A 23,146-nucleotide genomic window follows, 5' to 3' on the forward strand; every position below is an offset into this window, starting at 1 on the left:
GAAAACACTAACTCAAAAAGTTATCTGCTATCCCCTTGTTCACTGCAGCATTATTTAGACAAGAAATAGACATTATTTAGACACTAATTTAAAAAGACAAACATTATTTAGACATTAATAGACAAGAAAATGAAACAGCCTAAGTATCCACCAATAGATGAATGGATAAAGAAAATATGGCATATATATATATACACACACACACACACACACAATTCAACCATAAAATAGAATATCTTGCCACTGCAACAACACGGATGGGCTTAAGGGCACTATGCTAAGTGAGATAGAGAAAGACAAATACCATATGATCTCAGTTATAGGTGGAATCTAAAAGAAACTAACTCATAGATACAGAGATCAGACAGGTGGTTGCCAGTGGTTAGGGAGTGGAGAATGGGAGAACTGGGTGAAGGTGGTCAAATAGTACAAACTTCCAATTATAAGATAAATAAGTCCTAGCCTAGAGATGTACAAGCATACTTCAGAGATATTCCAGGTTCAGTTCTAGACCACTGCAATAAAGCAAACATCACAATAAAGCAAGTCACATGAATTTTTTGGTTTCCCAATGCACATACAGGTTATGTTTACACTATAGTCTATTAAGAATTCAAATGGATAATATATTTTAAGATGTATATCTTAATGTAAAACTATTGCTATAAAATGCTAACTAACCATTATCTGAGCTTTCAACTAGTTGCAATCTTTTTGCTGGTGGAAGGTCCTGCCTCAATGTTGGTGGCTGATTGATCAGGGTAGTGGGTGCTGAAGGTTGGAGTGGCTGTAACAGTTTCTTAAAATAAGACAACAATGAAGATTGCTGCATCAGTTGATTCTCCCATTCAAGAAAACCACCTTGATAGCATGAATGTCATTGATTGCATTCTATCCACAATGAATTTCTTTCAAGAGTCAGTCCTCTCAAATCCAGATGCTGCTTTATCAACAAAGTTTATGTAATATTCTAAATCTTTAACTGTCATTTCAACAATCCTCACTGCATCTTCACCAGGAGTACATTCCATCTCAAGAAACAGCTCTCTTTGTTCATCCATAGCAAGTAACTCCTAATCCATTCAAGTTTTATCATTAGAGTGCAGCAATTCAGACTCCTCTTCTGATTTCTCTTGCAACTTCTGTCACATCTGCAGTTACTTCCTCCACTGAAGAATTGAATCCTTCAAAGTCATTCATTAGGGTTGGAATTAGCTTCTTCCAAACTCCTGTACATGTTGACAGCTTGACCTCTTCCCATGAATCAAAAAATATTCTTAATTGTATCCAGAATGATGAATCCTTTTCAGAAAATTTTCAGTTGACTTTGCCCAAATCCATGAGAGGAATCATTATCTGCAGTAGCTAGAGCCTTATGAAATATATTTCTCAAAATTTAAGACTTGAAAATAGAACTTACTCCTTGATCCCCAGGTTGCAGAAAGAATCCTGTGTTAGCAAGCATGAAAACAACATTAATCTCATTTTACATCTCTGTCACACCTCTTTGGGGATTAGGAGCACTGTCAATAAGCAGTAAAATTTTGAAAGAGGTTTTTTTGTTTTTCCTGAGCAGTAGACTTCAAATATTCAGTAAACCATGTTGTAAACAGATGCTTTATCATCCAGGCTTTGTTGTTCCATTGACAGAGCACAGGGAGGGTAGATTTGGCATAACTCTTAAGGGACCTAGACTTTTCAGGATGATAAATGAGCTATGGCTTCAACTTAAAGTTACTAACTACGTTAGCCCCTCACAAGAGAGTCAGCCTGTCCTTTGAAGCTCTGAAGGCAGACATTGATTTCTCCTCTCCAGCTATGAAAGTCCTAGATGGCACCTTCTTCCAGTAGTAGGCTGTTTCATCTACACTGAAAGTCTATGGTTTGGTGTAACCACCTTCATTAATTATCTTAGTTAAATCTTTAGGATAACTAGCTAAGGCTTCTACATTAGCACTTGCTGCTTCACTGTGCATTTCTACATTACAGGGACAGCTTCTTTCCTTAAACCTCATGTACCCACCTCTGCTAGCTTCATACTTTTCTTCAGCTTCTTCACTTCTCTCAGCCTTCACAGAATCAAAGAGAATCAAAGATAGGTAATCTTTGCTTTGGATTAAGTTTCTGTTTAAGGAAATTTTGTGGCTGATTTGACTTCTACATAGATCACTAAAATTTTCTCCATATCAGCCATGAGAGTGTTTAAGACTGCTTTGCTTTCTTTTTTTTTTTTCCCAAATTTTATTTACTTATTTATTTATTTTTGGTTATGCTGGGTCTTCGTTGCTGTGCGGGCTTTTATCTAGTTGCAGTGAGCGGGGCCTACTCTGTTACAGTGTGCAGGCTTCTCATTGCAGCGGCTTCTCTCATGGCAGATCACAGGATCTAGGGCAAGCAGGCTTCAGGAGGTGTGACACGTGGCCTCAGTAGCTGTGGCTCCCAGCTCTAGAGCACAGGCTCAATAGTTGTGGCACACGGGCTTAATTGCTCTGTGGCATGTCTGATTTCCCCAGACAAGGGATCGAACCAGTGTCTCCTGCAATGGCAGGGAGATTCTTCACCACTGAGCCACCAGGGAAGCCCTGGTTCTGCTTTCCTATCATTCATGTCTCCACTGGAGTAGCATTTTTAATTCAAGAACTTTTTGTTTACATTCACAACTTGGCTAACTGACACAAAAGAGGCCTAGTCTTCATGCTATCTCAGTCTTTGACATGTCTTCCTAACTAAGCTTAATCATTTCTAGCTTCTGATTTAAAGTGAGAAATATGTGACTCTTCATTTCACTTGAGCACTTGGGGATCACTGTAGGGTTATTAATCACCCTACTTTTAACACTGTCACATCTCAGGTAGTGAGGAGGCCTGAGGAGAGGGAGAGAGACAGGGGAAGGACTGGTTGATGGAGCAGTCAAAATACACAAAACACTTATCAGTTATGTTTGCCATTATATACGGGTATGGTTCTTGGTATCCCAAACAATTTCATCAGTAACATCAAAGACCACTGATCACAGATCACTAAACAAATATAAAAGTAATGAGAAATGTTGACATACTGCAAGAAACACCAAAATGTGACACAAACTGAACAAATGCTGTTGGAAACACATTGCCAATAGATACCACTGCTTGATGCAAGGTTGTCACAAACTTTCAATTTGTAAAAATACACAGTACTGGGAAGCACAATGAAGCAAACCGCAATAAAACAATGCATCCCTGTAATGTACAACATAAGGATTATAGTTAACAATTTTTGTTATTTTTCAGTCCCTAAATCCTGTCAGACTATTTGTAATCCCATGGACTGCAGCATGCCAGGCTTACCTGTCCTTCACCATCTCCTGGAGCTTGCCCATACTCATGTCTTTTGGGTCATTGGTGCCATCCAACAATTTCATCCTCTGTCACCCCTTTCTCCAACCATCAATCTTTCCCAGCATCAGGGTCTTTTCAAATCAGTTGACACTTTGCATCAGGTGGCCAAAGTATTGGAGCTTCAGCATCAGGCCTTCAACTGAACATTCAGGGTTGATTTCCTTTAGATTAACTGGTTTGATTTCTTGCCCATCATACTCTCAAGAGTCCTCCCCAGCACCAAAGTTTGAAAACATCAGTTCTTCAGTGCTGAATCTGCTTTATGGTACAACTCTCACAAGTGTACATGACTATTGGAAAAACCATAGTTTTGTCAACAAGGTGAGGTCTCTGCTTTATAGTATGATGTCTAGATTTGTTATAGCTTTCCTTCCAAGGAGCATGTGTCTTTTAATTTCGTGGCTGAAGTAAACATCCACAATGATTCTGGAGCTCAAGAAAATAAAATATGTTACTCCTTCCACTTTTCCCCTTCTATTTGCCATGAAGTGATGGGACTGTATGCCATGATCTTCGTTTTTGGAATACTGAGTTTCAAGCCAGCTTTTTCACCCTCCTGTTTCACCACCATCAGGAAGCTCTTTAGTTCCTCTTCACTTTCTGCCATCAGAGTGGTATAATCTGCATATCTGAGGTTGCTGATATTTCTCCTGGTAATCTTGATTTTAACTTGTGATTCATCCAGCCTGGTATTTGGTATGATGTACTCAGCATATAAGTTGAATAAGTAGTGTGACAATATGCAGCCTTGTCATACTCATTTCCTAACTTTGAACCAGTCTATTGTTCCATGTCCAGTTCTAACTGTGGCTTCTTGACCTACATACAGGTTTCTTAGAAGACAGGTAAGTGGTCTGGTATTGTCATTTCTTTAAACAACTTCCACAGTTTTTTGTGATCCACACAGCCAAAGGCTTCAGCATAGTCAATGAAGCAGAAAGATATTTTTCTGGAATTCCTTGCTGTCTCTATGATCCAAGGAAAGTAGGCAATTTAATCTCTGCTTTCCCTGCCTTTTCTAAATCCAGTTTATTCATCTGGAAGTCCTCAGTTCATATACTGCTGAAGCCTAGCTTGAAGGATTTTGAGCATTACCTTATTAGCATGTGAAATGAGCACAACTGTACAGTAGTTTGAACACTCGTTGGCATTGACTGTCTTTGGGATTGGAATGAAAACTGACCTTTTCCAGTCCTACGGCCACTGCCAAGTTTTCCAGATTTGCTGGCATACTGAGTGCAGCACTTGAACAGAATCATATTTTAGGATATGAAATAGCTCAGCTAGAATTCCATTATCTCCACTAGCTTTATTCATAGTAATGCTTTCTAAGGTCCATATGACTTCACACTCCAGGATGTCTGACTGTAGGTGAGTGATCACACCATCATGGTTATCCTGGTCATTAAGACCTTTTTTGTATAGTTCTTTTGTATATTCCTGCCACCTTTTCTTAATCTCTTTTGCTTCTGTTAAGTCCTTACCATTTCTGTCCTTTTCAATGTCCATCCTTGCATGAAATGGTCCCTTTATATCTCCAATTTTCTTGAAGAGATCTCTAGTCTTTCCCATTCCGTTGTTTCCCTCTATATCTCTGCATTGTTCACTTAAGAAGGCTTTCTTATCTCTCCTTGCTATTCTCTGGAATTCTGCATTCAGTTGGGTGTATCTTTCCCTTTCCCTTGTCTTACTTCTCTTCTTAGCTATTTGGAAAGCCTCCTCAGACAACCACTTTGCTTTCTTGCATTTGTTCTCTGGGATGCTTTTGGTCACTGTCTCCTGTACAATGTCATGAACCTCCGTCCATAGTTCTTCAGGCACTCTATCAGATCTAATCCCTCAAATCTATTTGTGACCTGCACTGTATAATCATAAGGGATTTGATTTAGGTCATATCTAAATGACCTAGTGGTTTTCCCCTACTTTCTTTAATTTAAGCCTGAATTTTGCAATAAAGAACTCATGATCTGAGCCATGGTCAGCTACTAGTCTTGTTTTTGCTGACTGTATAGAACTTCTTCATTTTTGGATGCAAAAAATATAATCAATCTGGTTTCACTATTGACCATCTGGGGATGTCCATGTGTAGAGTCTTCTCTTGTGTTGTTGGAAGAGGGTGTTTCCTATGACCAGTGTGTTCTCTTGACCAAACGCTGCTAGCCTTTGCCCTGCTTCATTCTGTACTCCAACGCCAAACTTGCCTGTTACTCCAGGTATCCCTTGATTTCCTACTATTACATTCCAACCCCCATGATGAAAAAGACATCATTTTTTTAATGTTAGTTCTAGAAGTTCTTGAATGTCTTCATAGAAACGTTCAACTCCAGTTTGTTTGGCATCAGGGGCTGGGGCATAGACTTGGATTACTGTGATGCTGAATGGTTTGTCTTGGAAACAAGCCAAGATCATTCTGTCATTTTTGAGATTGTACTGCATTCTGGACTCTTGCTGACTATGCGGGCTACTCCATTTCTTCTAAGGGATTCTTGCCCACAACAGTATACACAATGGTCATCTGAGTTAAATTTGCCCATTCCCACTGTGCATTTTAGTTCACTGATTCCTCAGATGCTAATGTTCACTCTTGCTATTTTGTTTGACCACTTCAAATTTACCTTGATTTATGGACCTAATATTCCAGGTTTATATGCAGTATTGTTCTTTAAGTATCAGACTTAATTTTCACCACCAGACACATCCACAACTGAGAGTAGTTTCTGCTTTGGCCCAACCTCTTCATTCTTTCTGAAGCATTTAATAATTGACCTCCATTCTTCCCCAGTAGCATACTAGGCACCTACTGACCTGGGGTGGGGGGTGGCTCATCTTCCAGTATCATATCTTTTTGCCTTTTCCTACTGTTCCTGGGGTCTTCTAGGCAAGAATATTGGAGTGGTTTGCCATTACCTCCTCCAGTGGACCATGCTTCATCAGAACTCCTGTCCATCTCTGGTGGCCCTGCATGGCATGACTCATAGCTTCACTGAATTACATAAGCCCCTTCACCATGACAAGGCTGTGATCCTCTCCATCATTATCATATATCACAATGAATGCATCCTCAAGTCTACACTTCTTCACATTGACAGAAGTGGTATTTTCTACATTTTTCTTCTCCAGGATCTGAGTTCCAGAGACGTTTTTTAACTTTTTTTCTTTCTCTGCAACATCAGTTTTTTGACTGGTCTTATATTAAGTGCCACTCCTTATATAGTATATTTGAAAGCTGCTAATATAGTAAATCTTACAAGTTTTCTTCACAAGAAAAAAATAACTATGTGATGTGATGGATGCTAACTAAACTTCTTGTGGCAATAATTTCACAATATTTACATATATAAAACCATTATTTTGTACACCTAAAACTAATAAAAGCATGATACATCAGTTACATCTCAATTTAACACAAAAGAAAATTCATGAAGTCTTAAAAGAGCTGTATTGGCAAAGCCCTGCTAGTCTGCAAAGAAAAAGAATGGGTGACTAAGAAAGTAAAAGACTCTAGACCTTCCTTCAACTTTCTACAGGCTGAGACAGCCACTCAGATAATAGGATCAGTTCTTCAAAAGTGGCCAGGATGGATAGAAAAGATATTTCAGAAGGAAAAGCTAAAAGTCATAAAGAACAGTAAACAGAAGATCCATTTCTAGAAAGCAGAAGTAGGCCTAAATTAATAAATACAAAACAAGAGGGAAATCTGGAAATTTTGCTCCAGAAATTTCAAAAATTTTATTGACCAGGGACTACAAAGTGTTGTTCATTCTTTTCATTTCCATCAATTAATTTTTAATTGTTTCTTCATTTTATATTTGGAGAAGGAAATGACTGCAGGGACACATAAATTGTCTTTTTGGTCATAGATCCTTGGACAAAGAAGGGCCATGTCCAGACCAAGAGAGATGATGAAAATGAAAGACTGTGAGCTTCATGCTGTGACGGAATCTGACTTGTGACAGTCATGGTAAAGGGAGAACACAGTTTATACATAAGAGGGATTTGAATAACTGTCCCCCTGAGGGAAAAGCATGGCAGGCTGATTGTATTAATAATTCCACTGATTTCCTCCTCTATGCGCGAACCAAGAATTTTGTGGTTTCTCCAACTAAAGAGGCAGAGTTGATTTCCCTGCCTTTTGAATTTGGCCCATCTGGGTGACTTGTTTTACCAAACAGAATGTGACAGAGACCACATTGCCACTGACCAAAAGAACCTGCCAGACTGAATCACTGATTCACAGACACATCCACTGAATGAATGTCTACTATTGTAATATACAACACTGTTGTATGAAGTTTTAATTATTAAAGAATCCGCTTGATGCATTATGTAATACATAATAATATATTATATACCTTTTTATAAAGAAAAATATGCCCTGTCTTTCTTTTTTAAAATACTTCTCATTGTATAACTTTCTACACAATTAGTCATCGCTGTACCTCACACACCTAGATTGTGCAAGATATTTCATAAAAACTATACATTTTTTATTATATATTAGGGCTTCCCTGATAGCTCAGTTGGTAAAGAATCTGCCTACACTGCAGGAGACCCCGGTTCGATTCCTGGGTCAGGAATATCCACTGGAGACGGGATACGCTATGCACTCAGTAAGAATTCCATGAGCTTTATAGTCCATAGGGTCGCAAAGAGTCAGACATGACTGAACGACTTTCACTTCACTTTCACACATGTTTTATTAATTTAAATTCACCTAATTCATTGAATTGAAATAGAAAGTTTGAGATAGATGATTTTATTTTAGATGGTTATGCAAGCATTGGGTAATGGGTATGTTCCCCATCACAATCTTTATGTTAGTCAAAGAAGAGGTGGAAGGAGAAAGAGGCATTAGGCATGGTATCATAGGGATCTATTTCAGCAGGATCATCTCAGGCAATGATTATCTCCTTGGCACTGAACTGGTCTCTTTTTTCCAACAGGTTTTATTTCAAAGCTCACCTTTGAAGATCATCCTAGGTAGTTCAGCTTGAAGGCATTTAGCAAATCCTTCAGTGCTGACAATAATAACCTCCAGCTTATGCTGCCAAACCAAATTTATCAGTTCCCTAGAATTTCTATCTAATTTGCAACCTATAATTACTATAATTATCTGATGAATGAGAGATGTTCTATATTGATTGACTCATTAATTAATTAAAATCAATACCAATGTATATTTGTTTGGATTACACCCTTCCCTACTTTTCTCTCTGACTCACATAAAACATCATTACTGCATTTGCTTTGTTTGCCACAGCCCTGTAGACATTGTATATAATATAAAATAGCAGAAAAATAAACCATAGGAGAGCAAGAGCATTTATTTTCCACACTCCATTAGTACCCTAATAATAATTCACACATTATCAGAATTTGAACCCAAGTTAATTAACAAAAATATTCCAAAGTTGCACTGCTGTCTGTTGCTTCTGCAATTGATTGTTATCTGCAAGTAAACACACACAAACCAAGGACAAATCACAATAAATCTAAGTAGACATGTACAAGCAAATTGGACTATGAAAGTGGCATGTCCCTTTGCTTAATATCCTCCACAAATCCCAGAGAGATGTGCTTGAAATGAACATAATTGGATTTGCTGTTTCCTCACAGTTTAATGTGTGAATAACTGTAATTACCTATGACTCTACTATCCTAGCTAAACAAAGTCATTAGGCCATTTGAATCTATGAATCATGGGAATTAGAAATCATTTGACAACATTAGCTTTATATTTGGTCAAGTAATTTTTTTTTCTGGTTACCATTTTCAAATGACACCAGTGAAGTAGGCTTGGAAAGACTGACACAATTTAAACATTGAAATGGAAGACTCAGAAATGTCTCTTGTCACCTCTCCCTCTTGGTTTATTTTTGTTTTGTTATTGCTGTTTTTTCTATGCTTCAGCAGTGCTATAAGTCTAACTGTGTCATTTCAAAAATTCATATGTCCAGGTCCTAACCCCCAATACTTCAGAATTTGTATTTAGAAATAGTCTTTAAAGAGGTAATTGAGTTAAAATTTGGTCACATTTTGTGGTCTAATTAAACATGACTCTTGTTACAAGAAGAAGAGATTAGGACACAGATACACATAAAAAAAGACTATGTAAAGACACAGGGAGAAGATGGACATCCACAAACCAAAGAGAGGGGCCTCATTAAAAATAAAAAAAGAAATCAACCATTCTGACACCTTTTTTTTGGACTTCTAGCTTCCACAATTGTGAGAAAATAAATATTTATTGTTTAAGCCACTGAGGCTTTGACACCTTATTATGGCTGCTCTAGAAAACTCATACCAGCAGCTGCAAAATATTTTTCCATTATAGTCCTTGAAAATCATAAAACAAATTTCTGATATTCAGGGACACAGACTTGATTCATATTTACATATCTGAGTAGCACAAGGCATATACTGCTCTTGTTTTGAGAAAAAACAAAACCTTAAAACATCATTGACAACAATTCAAATCCAGTAGCCATTCCTTCTGTTTTCTTTACTTACAAAATTATAATTGTTCTCAGAGGAGGAGTGTGACTCTACTATAGCTAAGAATGGATATGTGATCCACTTCTGCCAAATGAAATCAAAGAGTAAATCTGGTAGGTAGATTTTACAAGAGGTCAATTTTTACCTATTATAAGGGAGAACAGGCTCAGCTGGTACACGTTTTATTCTTTATTCTTCCCTCTTTCTTTCTACCTGGAATATAAACATTCTTGGAGGCATAGAAGTCATTTTGAAACTATGAAAAAAAAACATATTCCATATGAAAAGAATAATAGGGCAAGAATCTGAAAGGATCTTGGACCTTCCCGGAGCAGCTGTACCAATCCTGAACTAATTGTTTCCAGATTTCTCATAATATGAGAAAATATGAACCTCTATTTGGTTCAGCTATTGTGGTTAGCTTTCTGTCATATGTAGTCAAACATAATTCAAACTGATACAAAGAGTTTTACTAGACAAGACCACTGTAGACGATCTCAAAGTATAAATTATGATTAGCTATGTTGATTAAAGCATTAAGCTACAGGTATTTAATACTGAACTGAATATAAAAAATGTTTAGCTTTATGCTGAGAAATGTTACACAAAATAAAATCTATGGATACAAATCATTTGAACTCTTTCTGAATTTTTCTATTTTTAATATTTTGTTTCATTTATTATTTATTTGGCTGCACTGGGTTTTAACTGTAGCACATGGATTATATATATATATAACTATATATATACATACACACATACATATATATATATAGTTGTGGCATGTTAACTCTTAGCTGCAGCATGTGGAATCTAGTTCCCTGACCAGTGATCAAAGCTGGGCCCCCTGCATTGGGAGCACTGACCTTAACCACTGGACCACCACAGAAATCCCTCTCACTGTTTTAACAAGGGGACTAGTGGAGGTGATGGAATTCCAGTTGAGCTATTTCAAATCCTGAAAGATGGTGCTGTGAAAGTGCTGCACTCAATATGCCAACAAATTTGGAAAACTCAGCAGTGGCCACAGGACTGGAAAAGGTCAGTTTTCATTCCAACCCCAAAGAAAGGCAATGCCAAAGAATGCTCAAACTACTGCACAATTGCATTCATCTCACACGCTAGTAAAGTAACGCTTAAAATACTCCAAGCCAGGCTTCAGCAAAATGTGAACTGTGAACTTCCAGAGGTTTAAGCTGGTTTTAGAAAAGGCAGAGGAACCAGAGATCAAATTGCCAACATCTGCTGGATCATCAAAAAAGCAAGAGAGTTCCAGAAAAACATCTATTTCTGCTTTACTGACTACACCAAAGCCTTTGACTGTGTGGATCACAATAAACTGTGGAAAATTCTGAAAGAGATGGGAATACCAGATCACCTGACCTGCCTCTTCAGAAACCTGTATGCAGGTCAGGAAGCAACAGTTAGAACTGGACATGGAACAACAGACTGGTTCCAAACAGGAAAAGGAGTACATCAAGGCTATATATTGTCACCCTGCTTATTTAACTTATATGCAGAATACATCATGAGAAACGCTGGGCTGGAGAAAGCACAAGCTGGAATCAAGATGGCCAGGAGAAATATCAATAACCTCAGATATGCAGATGACACCACCCTTATGGCAGAAAGTGAAGAAGAACTAAAGAGCCTCTTGATGAAAGTGAAAGAGGAGAGTGAAATAGTTGGCTTAAAGTTCAACATTCAGAAAACTAAGATCATGGCATCTGGTCCCATCACTTCATGGGAAATAGATGGGGAAACAGTGGAAACAGTGGCTGAGTTTATTTTTCTGGGCTCCAAAATCACTGCAGATGGTAATTACAGCCATGAAATTAAGACACTCCTTGGAAGGAAAGTTATGATCAACCTAGACAGCTAAAAAGCAGAGACATTACTTTGCCAGCAAAGGTCTGTCTAGTCAAGGCTATGGTTTTTCCAGTGGTCATGTATGGATGTGAGAGTTGGACTATAAAGAAAGCTGAGCACTGAAGAATCGATGCTTTTGAACTGTGGTACTGGAGAAGACTCTTGAGAGTCCCTTGGACTGCAAGGAGTTCCAACCAGTCCATCCTAAAGGAGATCAGTCCTGGGTGTTCATTGGAAGGACTGATGCTGAAGCTGAAACTCTAATCCTTTGGCCACCTAATGCAAAGAGCTGACTCTTTTCAAAAGACCCTGATGCTGGGAAAGATTGAGGGCAGGAGGAGAAGGGGACGATAGAGGATGAGATGGTTGGATGGCATCACCGACTCGATGGACATGGGTTTGGGTGGACTCCAGGAGTTAGTGGTGGACAGGGAGGCCTGGTGTGCTGTGGTTCATGGGGTTGCAGAGTCAGACATGACTGAGTGACTGAACTGAACTGAAATGCAAGATATGTGTCTAGTGAATATCTGTAAATGGATAAATATGAAATTGCATTGTATGGCCATTTTCATTAATGGAAAATCACAATGGCACACAGTCTGGTGCCAATGCCATTTTATTCAGAATTATATGGACTATGGAATTTATGAAATACAGGCAAATATTCTTGGGCATCCCTGGTGGTTCAGCTGGTAAAGAATCTGCCTGGAATGTGGGAGACCTGGGTTCAATTCCTGGGTTGAGAAAATCTGCTGGAGAAGGGAAAGGCTACCCACTCTGGTATTCTGGCCTGGAGAATTCTATGAACTGTATAGTCAGTCCATGGGGTGGCAAAGAATCGAATATGACTCTGCAATTTTCACTTTCACTTTTCATAACTTAACTGAAATATCATTTTTTTTATATTTTCAAAGAATTTATATTCATTTGCTAATGTAAAAATTTAATTTCCCATAAGTTGCAGTAAATTTCCATTCAGTTATCATTCAGCATTGTTGAATATTGAATATATATGTGTATATATGTATGTATGTATGAATGTGTGGATGCATGCCTTTATGTATAAAGATAAACCATATGTGGCTTTGTAAATGTATAATATACTTATTTAAGGGGAGGGAGGGAATGGATTTAGGGGAAAGGAACAGACAAACACTTCTCTAGGTATAACACATTTGATACTTTTTACTTTAATATATGTGAATGTTTTACATAATTATAATACAAAACTAAATTTTAAAGAGTCAGTTGCTAAATGTCTGAAGCAAAATAAATTATACAAACCAAACTGTGTACTACTTGGCAGTATAACCAAACAGAGAGGAAAATTCCAGGTGAATATGAAGCAATACTTTCACTGAATAACACTACTGTGAAATTTCTGAAAGACAAAAAAAAGGAAAATCAAACTCTATTTTCAGTAATTACAGAGTTGGTGATAATGTTGATGTTATTATACTGAGTCTGTAGAGTGTGCATTGTGAAATAAAGTAAATGAATAATTACTTTATTAATTTGAAATACAATTGAAATAAAGAAATAGGATCAAAGAGGTTAGGAAAAGCCCTATAGTCTTGAGTTTGAATTAACTATGTGAGTTGTTATTGGGTTAATTATTAACATATTTAATAATTAAATGAGATAGTTATAAAGTATTTTATATTTATATAATAGACAAATATTTCCTAGTTCTGAAAACTACAAAAGGACTAGAAACAAAAACTAATCCAAGGGCAATGAAATATTCTAGTGTTTAAATTGTAGTTTCTATATCCCAGAACAAGCAACAGCAGTTTGTCATATAGGCCTGGTCTAGTTGGCATTAGAATTTAATAGGATGAATGCTAAGAGTCTGTCATATTAGATAGTAAAAAAGACAACAAGGATTATTAGTATCATGTTAAACAGACCCAGAAGACAACTTGAAGAGGTTTCAGTTAGATAAAGATAAAATAATTTAACCATGAATTAAAAAATAATTGCACTTTTTTGAAACACATCAAGTGTGCTTAAATACCATCCACTCATCATGAAAAAAGTAGTAATCTTTTTTAGAAGAGTCTAAGGAAACATGTTATTTTAAAAAATGGTAAGTAATTCACCAATTAAATGTTTACCAAGGAAATACACCAAGCAGCTATTCTTTACATAGTTTTCCTATATAAGCTATACTTTTCAACAATCAAAATAATTTCTGAGGTATAGATTCTCCTTATAGAATCATTCCACCTAGGAATAAACCTACCTGAGGAGGTAAGAGACCTGTACTCAGAAAACAATAAGAAGCTAATGAAAGAAACTGAAGGTGACACAAACAGATGGAAAAATATATTCATAGATTGGAAAAATTAACATTGTTAAAATGACCGCAAAACCCATAGGAACCTACAGATTCAATGCAATGTTTATCAAAATACCCAGGACATTTTCAGAGAATTAGGATAAATAATTTATAAACATCTATGGAAACACAAAAGGCTCCAAATAGTCAAAACAATCTTGAGAAAGAACAACAATGCTGGAGGTATTATGCTCCCTGACTTCAGGCATACTACAAAGGTAAAGTAATCAAAACAGCAAGGTACTGGCACAAAACAGACACATAGACCAATGGAACAGAATATGGAGCCCAGAAATGAACCCGCACATCTATGATCAATTAATATATGACAAAGGAGACAGGAATATACAATGTAGAAAAGAAAGTCTCTTCAATAAGTGGTGCTGGGAAACCTAAATAGCTAATGTAAAAAAATTAAATTAGAACATGTCCTTTATCATATACAACTGGATTAAAGATATAAATATAAAGCTAGAAACCATAAAATTCCTAGAGAAAATCATAGGTAGAAAACAGTTTGACATAAATCACAGTGATAATTTTTTTTCTGTCTCCAAAAGCAAACAAAAGCAAAAGTAAATAAATGGTACCCAATGAAGCATAAGCTTTTGCACAGCAAAGTAAACAAACACCCAGGACCAGATAGCTTCAAAGGTGAATTACGCCAAAAATATAGAGAAGCGCTAACATCTATCCTACTCAAACTATTCCAGAAAATTGCAGAAGGAAAACTCCCAAATGCATTCTACAAGGCCACCCTGATACCAAAACCAGACAAAGATGCCACAAAAAAAGGAAAACTACAGGCCAATATCACTGATGAACACAGATGCAAAAATACTCAACAAAATTATAGCAAACAGTCCAACAATATATTACAAAGGTTATACATCATGACCAAGTGGGCTTTATTCCAGGGATGCAAGGATTCTTCAAAATTCACAAATCAATCAATGTGATGCACCATATTAACAAATTGAAAGATTAAAAATGTGATTATTTCAAGAGATGCAGAGAAAGCCTTTGACAAAATTCAACACCCACTATGATAAAAACTCCAGAAAGTAGGCAGAGAAGGAACATACCTCAACACAATAAAAGCCATATGTGACAAACCTACAGCAAATATTATCCTAAATGGCAAAAAATTCAAAGCATTTTTCCTAAAATCAGGAACAAGACATGGGTGTCCACTCACAACTGCTATTCAACATAGTGTTGGAAATCCTAGCCACAGTAACCAGAGAAGGAAAAGAAAATTAATCCAGATTGGAATAGAAGCAAAATTATCACTGTTTGAAGATGACATGCTCCTCTATATATAAAACCCTAAGGATGCCACCAGAAAACTACTAGAACTGATCAATGAATATAGTAAAGTTGCAGGATATAAAAGTAAAACACAGAAATCCACTGCATTCCTATATACTAACAATGAAAAATCAGAAAGAGAAATTAAGGAAACAATTCCATACACCATTGCAATGAAAAATTAAAACATTTAGGAATAAATTTACCTAAAAAAAAACAAAAGCTCTGTATACAGAAAACTATAAAACACTGATGTAAGAAATTAAAGTGACACAAATAGATGGAGAAATATACCATGTTCTTGAATTTAAAGAATCAATATAGTGAAAATGAGTATATGACCCCCAAAGCAATTTATAGATTCAACTCAATCCCTATCAAACTACCAACGGCATTTTTCACAGATCTAGAACAAATAATTTCACAATTTTTATGGAACAACAAAAAAATTCAAAATTCACAACTCAATCAATGTGGTGCACCATATTAACAAATTGAAAGATTAAAAACATGATTATTTCAAGAGATGCAGAAGCCTTTGACAGAATTCAACACCCATTTATGATAGACCTGAATAGCCAAAGACCCTGAATAGCCAAAGTAATACTGATAAATAAGAATGGAACTGGAGGAGTCAACCTTCCTGACTTCAGACTATACTACAAAGCTAGAGTCATCAAGACAGTATGGTACTTGCACAAAGAGAGAAATATAGATCAATGGAACAAAATAGAAAGTCCAGAGATAAATCCACATACCTATGGACAACTTATCTTTGACAAAGTAAGCAAAAACATACAATGGAGAAAAGACAGTCTCTTCAATATGTGGTGCTGGGAAAACTGGTCAACTACATGCAAAAGACTGAAACTAGAACACTTTCTAATGCCATACACAAAAATAAACTCAAAATGTATTAAAGATCTAAATGTAAGACCAGAACCTATAAAACTCTTAGAGGAAAACATAGGCAGAACACTCTCTGACATAAATGACAGCTAGATCTTCTGTGATCCACCTCCCAGATTAATGGAACAAAAACAAAAATAAACAAATGGGACCCAAATACACTTAGAAGCTTTTGCACAATGAAAGCAAAGGAGAAAAGACAGCCCTCAGAATGAGAGAAAATAGTAGCAAATGAAACAGCTGACAAAGAATTGACCTCCAAAATATACAAGCAGCTCTTGCAGCTCAATTCCAGAAAAAATGAACAACCCAGTTAAAAACTGGGAAAAATACCTAAACAGACTTTTCTCCAAAGAAAACACACAGATGGCTAATAAACACATGAAAAGATGCTCAACATTACTCATTATTAGAGAAATAAAAATCAAAACCACAATGAGGTGTCATCGCACGCCAGTCAGAATGGTTGCCATCAAAAAATCTACAAACAATAAATGCTAGGGAGGGTGTGGAGAAAAGGGAACCCTCTTAAACTATTTGTGGGAATGCAAACTGGTAAAGCCACTATGGAGAACAGTGTGGAGATTCCTTAAAATACTGGGAATAAAACTGCCATACAACCTAGCAATACCACTGTTGGGCCACATCCCAAGGAAATCAGAATTGAAAGGACACATGTACCCCAATGTTCAGTGCAGCACTATTTACAATAGCCAGAACATGGAAGCAACCTAAATGTCCATTGGCAGATGAATGGATAAGGAAGTTGTGGTAGATATACACAATGGACTATTACTCAGCTATAAAAAAGAACACATTTGTGTCAGTTCTAATGAGGTGGATGAAACTGGAGCCTATTATAGAGTGAAGTAAGTCAGAAAGAAAAACACCAACAGAGTATATTAATGCACATATATGGAATTTACAAAGACGGTAATGACAATCCTATATGCAAGGCAACAAGAGAGACACAGATGGAAAGAACAGACTTTTGGACTATGTGGGAGAAGTGAGGATGGGATGGTTTGAGAGAATAGAATTGAAACATGTATATTACCATATGTAAAATGGATGACCAGTGCAAGTTCAATGCAGGAAGCAAGGCACCCAAAGTCGGTGCTCAGGGACAACTCAGAGGAATGTGGTAGGGAGGGAGGTGGGAGGGGGTTCAGGATGGGGGACACATGCATACCTGTGGCTGATTCATGTTGATGTATGCCAGAAGCCATCACAATATTGTAAAGTAATTATTCTCCAATTAAAATAAATTAATTAGCTAAAAAAATACAAAAGAAGAAATTTCCATTTTTCCACTTCTGGTAAAATAAAGAAATGTTGTACCTAGGCAATAAAAATTTAAAAACTACTAACACTAGATGTCAGCTGTGAGGTGTGTTACTTATATCTGCCTTTAAAAACATACTTGCCTTTCAGTTGCAAGGGAGATTGCTAGGAAGGGAAGAGATAAAGACAATAAATCTGTAGGTTAAAAGCAATCAAAAAGCCAAATAAGCCAATACTAATATATGGATTTTATTTGGATCCTGTCTCAAACAAAAATTATTGTACAATCAAGGAAATTTTTACACCAAAATTAGAAATGTGATATTAATCACATGATTAATTAATAATTAATGACTGTTAAAATGCTTCTTGTGACAATGGTTTTATCATTATGCTTTGAGAAAGTAATTGTTTTATATAAATATATACCAAGGTATCTACAAAAAATAATATTAGTTTTTCAAAACAATTTGAGACTAAAGTTAGGTGTTGTTTGAAACAAGGGTATAGTGGAAACAAGACTGGCCATAAGTTTTTAGTTTTGAAACTGCCTGATTATATTATTCTAAGATATCTAAAATTTTCAAAATTAAAATTTTTTTTCCTAATCTACAATTTGTTTTTTTCAGTTGTAGGTAGCTATTGGTAGCAAGGCACAGGTTCAGATGCTAAAAATGTGCAAGGATAAACAAAATAAATTCCATAATCTAAAATAGCTTACTACCTGGTGGAGAAGAAATTATGTCCACAAACCTCTATAATCTGAAATAGATTATTTTTAAATGTTATAGCAAAGACCCAAGGGAGCCCAAAGGAGAGAATTATTTAATTCTATTTGGAGATCAGATCTGGTAATAACAAAGGTGACATTTAACCTGAGAAAGGATGAATTCCAAAAAGAAGTTAGAGCATGCATGAAGAAAGAACACAAAACATTCTTGAAATGGAGATGAGTCTTCTAATGAACAATATAGAATACTGAGCTAGTTGGGAGTGAGTAGTGGTTAGAAATACCTTTAAACAGGTGTGAGGAATCTCACTGTGTAAAGGCTAGAATGCCATACTACATCCCTTTTAGTTGGTTATTTTATTTAGTTATGAAGGCATATTTGTCAGTGAAGGAAGCTGATGTATATTTTATTTGATTTATAACTTTGGTATTTAGATATATATTATGTGGACCTCTATGTGCCTTGTTCTAGGCCTGGGAATGCTAAGAACAGGTCAAGTTTCATAATGGTTCTAACCACTTCTATTTCCCCTACTGGCTTCCCTGGTGGCTCAGCAGCAAAGAATTCACCTGCAATGCAGGAACTGCAGGAAACCTCGGTTCAATCCCTAGGTCAGAAAGATCCCCTCAAGGAGGGCATAGCACTCCAGTATTCTTGCCTAAGGATCCCATGGTCAGAGGAGGCTGGCAGGCTACAGTCCATAGGATGGCAAAGAGTCAGACATGAATGAAGCAAACTAGCACGCACAAACACATTTTCCCTATTGAAAAACAATGTTATGATTACTAAAATTAATACTATAATGATCATGATTATAAATGTATCTTCTCATACACTGTATATATTTAATTCATGGTAAATGTCTAAAAATGGAATTGCAAAACAAAGGGTATAGGCATAGTGAATTTGATAGATATTGTAAATTTGATAGATACTACAGAATTGCCTTACAAAAAAGTGTCATTCTCTTGCCAAATCAATGTGTGTGAGATTGCCCATTTTTTCACACCTTCCTCAATGCACACAATAGTAATAGTGTTCATATTTCATTTCTTCCAATGTTACACATGTGAAAAAACACTAGGGATTTCCTTTGTCATCCAGTGACTGACTCTGCACTCCCAGTACTGTGGGTCCCAGTTTAATCCCTAGTCAGGAACTAGATCCCAGATGCCTTAACTAAGAGTTTAAATGCTGCAACGGAAAGATTCCACAGGCCACAAGGAAGATCGAAGATCCCACCTGCCACAACTATGACCCAGCACAGTGAACAAATACATAAATAAAACAAATATTAAAAATTTATTTTAAAACACTTTCACCATTACAATTAGTATCTTTTAAATTGTGATACCATACATATTCTCAAGTTTGTAACTGATTTGTATTTGTATCCAGTTTCTGTTGAATTCCTCTTTAAAAGTTTTGCCCCTTCCTTTATTTTGGGTTGCTGGTTCTTATATTGTTAATTTCTCTGAGCTCTCTCTATACAATAAGAAAATTAACCCTTTTCTACAATATTTTTGCAATAATCTTTTCAAGTGCATTATTTCTCTATTTTCATGACACATTACATTTTATCTCATTGAAAATGGGATATTTCTGTTTCACTCTCCAATAGCATTAATTACCGTGTGTGTGTGTGTGTGTATGTGTGTATATGTGTGTGTGTATGTGTGGTGAGAACACTTAAGATCAATCTATCCTTTTATCGAATTGAAGTATTCAATAGAGTTTTGGATACTGCAGTCACTTTGATGTTATATACATTAGACTTCTAGAATTCAGTCATTTGCATCAGTGAATATTGTATCCTTTGACTAAATCTTCCTATTTCTCCCTTCCCTGGTTCCTAGAGGTCACCAATCTACTCTGTTTCTATGAGTCTGACTACTTTAAATTCTACTTATAAATAAGATCATGCAATATTTGTCTTTTTGTCTTTCTGAGTCTTGCTTATTTCACTATGCCTACTATCCTCCAGGTTCATCAGTGTTGTCTCAAATGGCAGTATTTCCTTCTTTATATAAGGCTGAATAATATGTGCATATACATGTAGTATGGATTTATATATTATATTACTATTAATCACATTTTCTTTATCCATTCATCCATTAACAAGCATTTAGGTTTTTTCCATATCTTTGCTATTAACACTATGAATAGTGTTTCAATAAATGTGGGAGTGCAAATTATTAATAAACATATTTATTTTAAGAAAAGTTTTTCAGGCTTTCCATCTTAGTAATGCCATATTCATATAACAGAATTTATTTGACTGTTTTTTTAATGTGTTTTGGAATTTTGGCTTATAGATAGTTTTTGAATAGGAGGCTATTTCTATGTAGGGGTGTGTGTGTGTGTGTGTGTGTGTGTGTGTGTGTGTGTGTGTACTAACCTCTCTCTACTATTTTTGCAATTGCTACCACTCTATCCATTTTAGACCCCATGCAGACAGGGGTCATATATTAAAAGTATCTGCATCATAATACATTGGAGATGTCATCAATCATTAAGCCAGAAAGCAACTTGATGATTTACTTTCTAGTCATGTCATTATACCTATACCTGCTAGCTCCTCTTTTCATGAAACATGATGTCAGGAGAAGTCCTAGCTACAGTTCTGCTACAGATGATCTTACTCTCTTACCTTCAGTAACCAAATTCCTGACCAAATCAGCCTGTTTTCTTACCTAGAATCTGGTACACTGGTAGGCTGATGACTCTATGCTGCTTTTCACTTTCAGTTTCTGGGTATTAGAGACATTTATCTTACTTCTGAGTATAACTATCCTTTTTAGATTTCCTCATTCTACATATTATCTACATGTCATATGTACAGAGAAGAGGGGTTATCTTGGAGAATTTACAGTGCCATCATGACTAGAAATCTTACTCAACAATATGCTAGAAACATCTCCTCATATTTTAATATCTTTAATGGATGCACAATATATCATCTTTAGAGGCTGAAGAATATGCTAGAGTGGATATAGACCATTATTATTAAACAAATTTTTTACTGATGAATAGTCTGTTGTTGCAATTTAGTCACTAAGTCACGTCCAGTTCTTTTTTGTGGCCCCAAGCACTACAGCCCACCAGGCTCCTCTGTCCGTGGGATTTTCCAGGCAAGGATACTAGAGTGGGTGGCTATTTCATTTTCCAGGGGATCTTCCCAACCCATGGATCAAACCTGCATCTCCTGCATTTGTAGGCAGATTCTTTACCACTAAGCCACCAGGGAAGCCCAATGAAGTTAGGTTACTTGAAATATTTTTTTTTCTATTATAGATACTACAATTAACATGTGTAAACATATACATTTACCTCCCTGTCAGATTCTCTTGGAAAAATTTCCTTCAATGGAAGTGCTGAGTTATTATAAACTAGCAAATGTCTCTAGGAGGCAACTATGAACATCTGATTCATATGTAGCCACAACCTAAACCCAGTCAGATAATTTCTGATTCCACATCTTCCATAAGCAGAGTAGAGTCATCATCCCCCAAAACTTCTCTTCCATCTATACAACTCACCAAAAAGCCCCCTGATGAATTAAAATGACACGGGGCCAGATTATGACAGAAAAAACAAACATAAGAGTGACTTAATACAGTTTATTTCTTATTCTCCCACATAAAAATTATTCCATGCTTAATATGATATTCCTCTTCATGAAGTTTTTAGACTCAGGCTTTTCCAGTTCATTATTTCTCCATCCCTAGGATATGACCCTTGACCTCACAATCCTATATGATTGTTAGAGACCCAACCATCTGCCTCATGATAGGAAATAGGATGGAGAAGAGAATAAAGAAGTGTTAATGGGCATGCACCAATACTTGGAAAACAACTGAGAAGCCCACACAAAGCATTTCCACTTTTTTGGGCTCCAAAATCACTGCAGATGGTGATTGCAGCCATGAAATTAAAAGACACTTACTCCTTGGAAGGAAAGTTATGATCAACCTAAACAACATATTAAAAAGTAGAGACATTACTTTGCCAACAAAGGTCTGTCTAGTCAAGGCTATGGAGCTTCCAGTGGTCATGTATGGATGTGAGAGTTGGACTTTATAAAGAAAGCTGAGCACTGAAGAATTGATGCTTTTGAACTGTAGTATTGGAGAGGACTCTTGAGAGTCCCTTGAACTGCAAGGAGATCCAACCAGTCCCTCCTAAAGGAGATCAGTCCTGGGTGTTCATTGGAAGGACTGATGCTGAAGCTGAAACTCCAATACTTTGGCCACCTGATGCAAAGAGCTGACTCATTGGAAAAGACCCTGATGCTGGAAAAGATTGAGGGCAGGAGGAGAAGGGGACGATAGAGGATGAGATGGCTGGATGGCACCACTGACTCAATGGACATGGGTTTGGGTGGACTCCGGGAGTTGGTGATGGACAGGGAGGCCTGGCGTGCTGGGGTTCATGGGGTCACAAAGAGTCAGAAACAACTGAGTGACTGAACTGAACTGAATCAATTGGAGGAAGGTATACATGGTGAATTGAGAAATGGACTCTTTATTCAGCTTAGCAAGTGCCTAGCTAGAACCTGGAGGTTGTGGTCCCAAGGAAGAAAAGGAAAAACAGATACTAAGTTAGTCTCTTCCATACGCCCAAATGAAGGTCCTAAGTATAAAAGCTTTAATCAGAATGAATTAGTCTCTGAATCTAGGGATTTTTATTAGCCTGGGGCTGCTCCAAAGAGTTCCACGTCAGAAGGGAGGAGCTACTGATATGCAGGTATCCAAAACTGATCTTCTGTAATGTCTCAGTTTTTCATAACATCTTCAGAGATGATTTCTTATACTTCAATAGAGGGG

The sequence above is a fragment of the Cervus canadensis genome, chromosome 5, assembly GCF_019320065.1.
Source record: "Cervus canadensis isolate Bull #8, Minnesota chromosome 5, ASM1932006v1, whole genome shotgun sequence".
Taxonomy (NCBI): domain Eukaryota; kingdom Metazoa; phylum Chordata; class Mammalia; order Artiodactyla; family Cervidae; genus Cervus; species Cervus canadensis.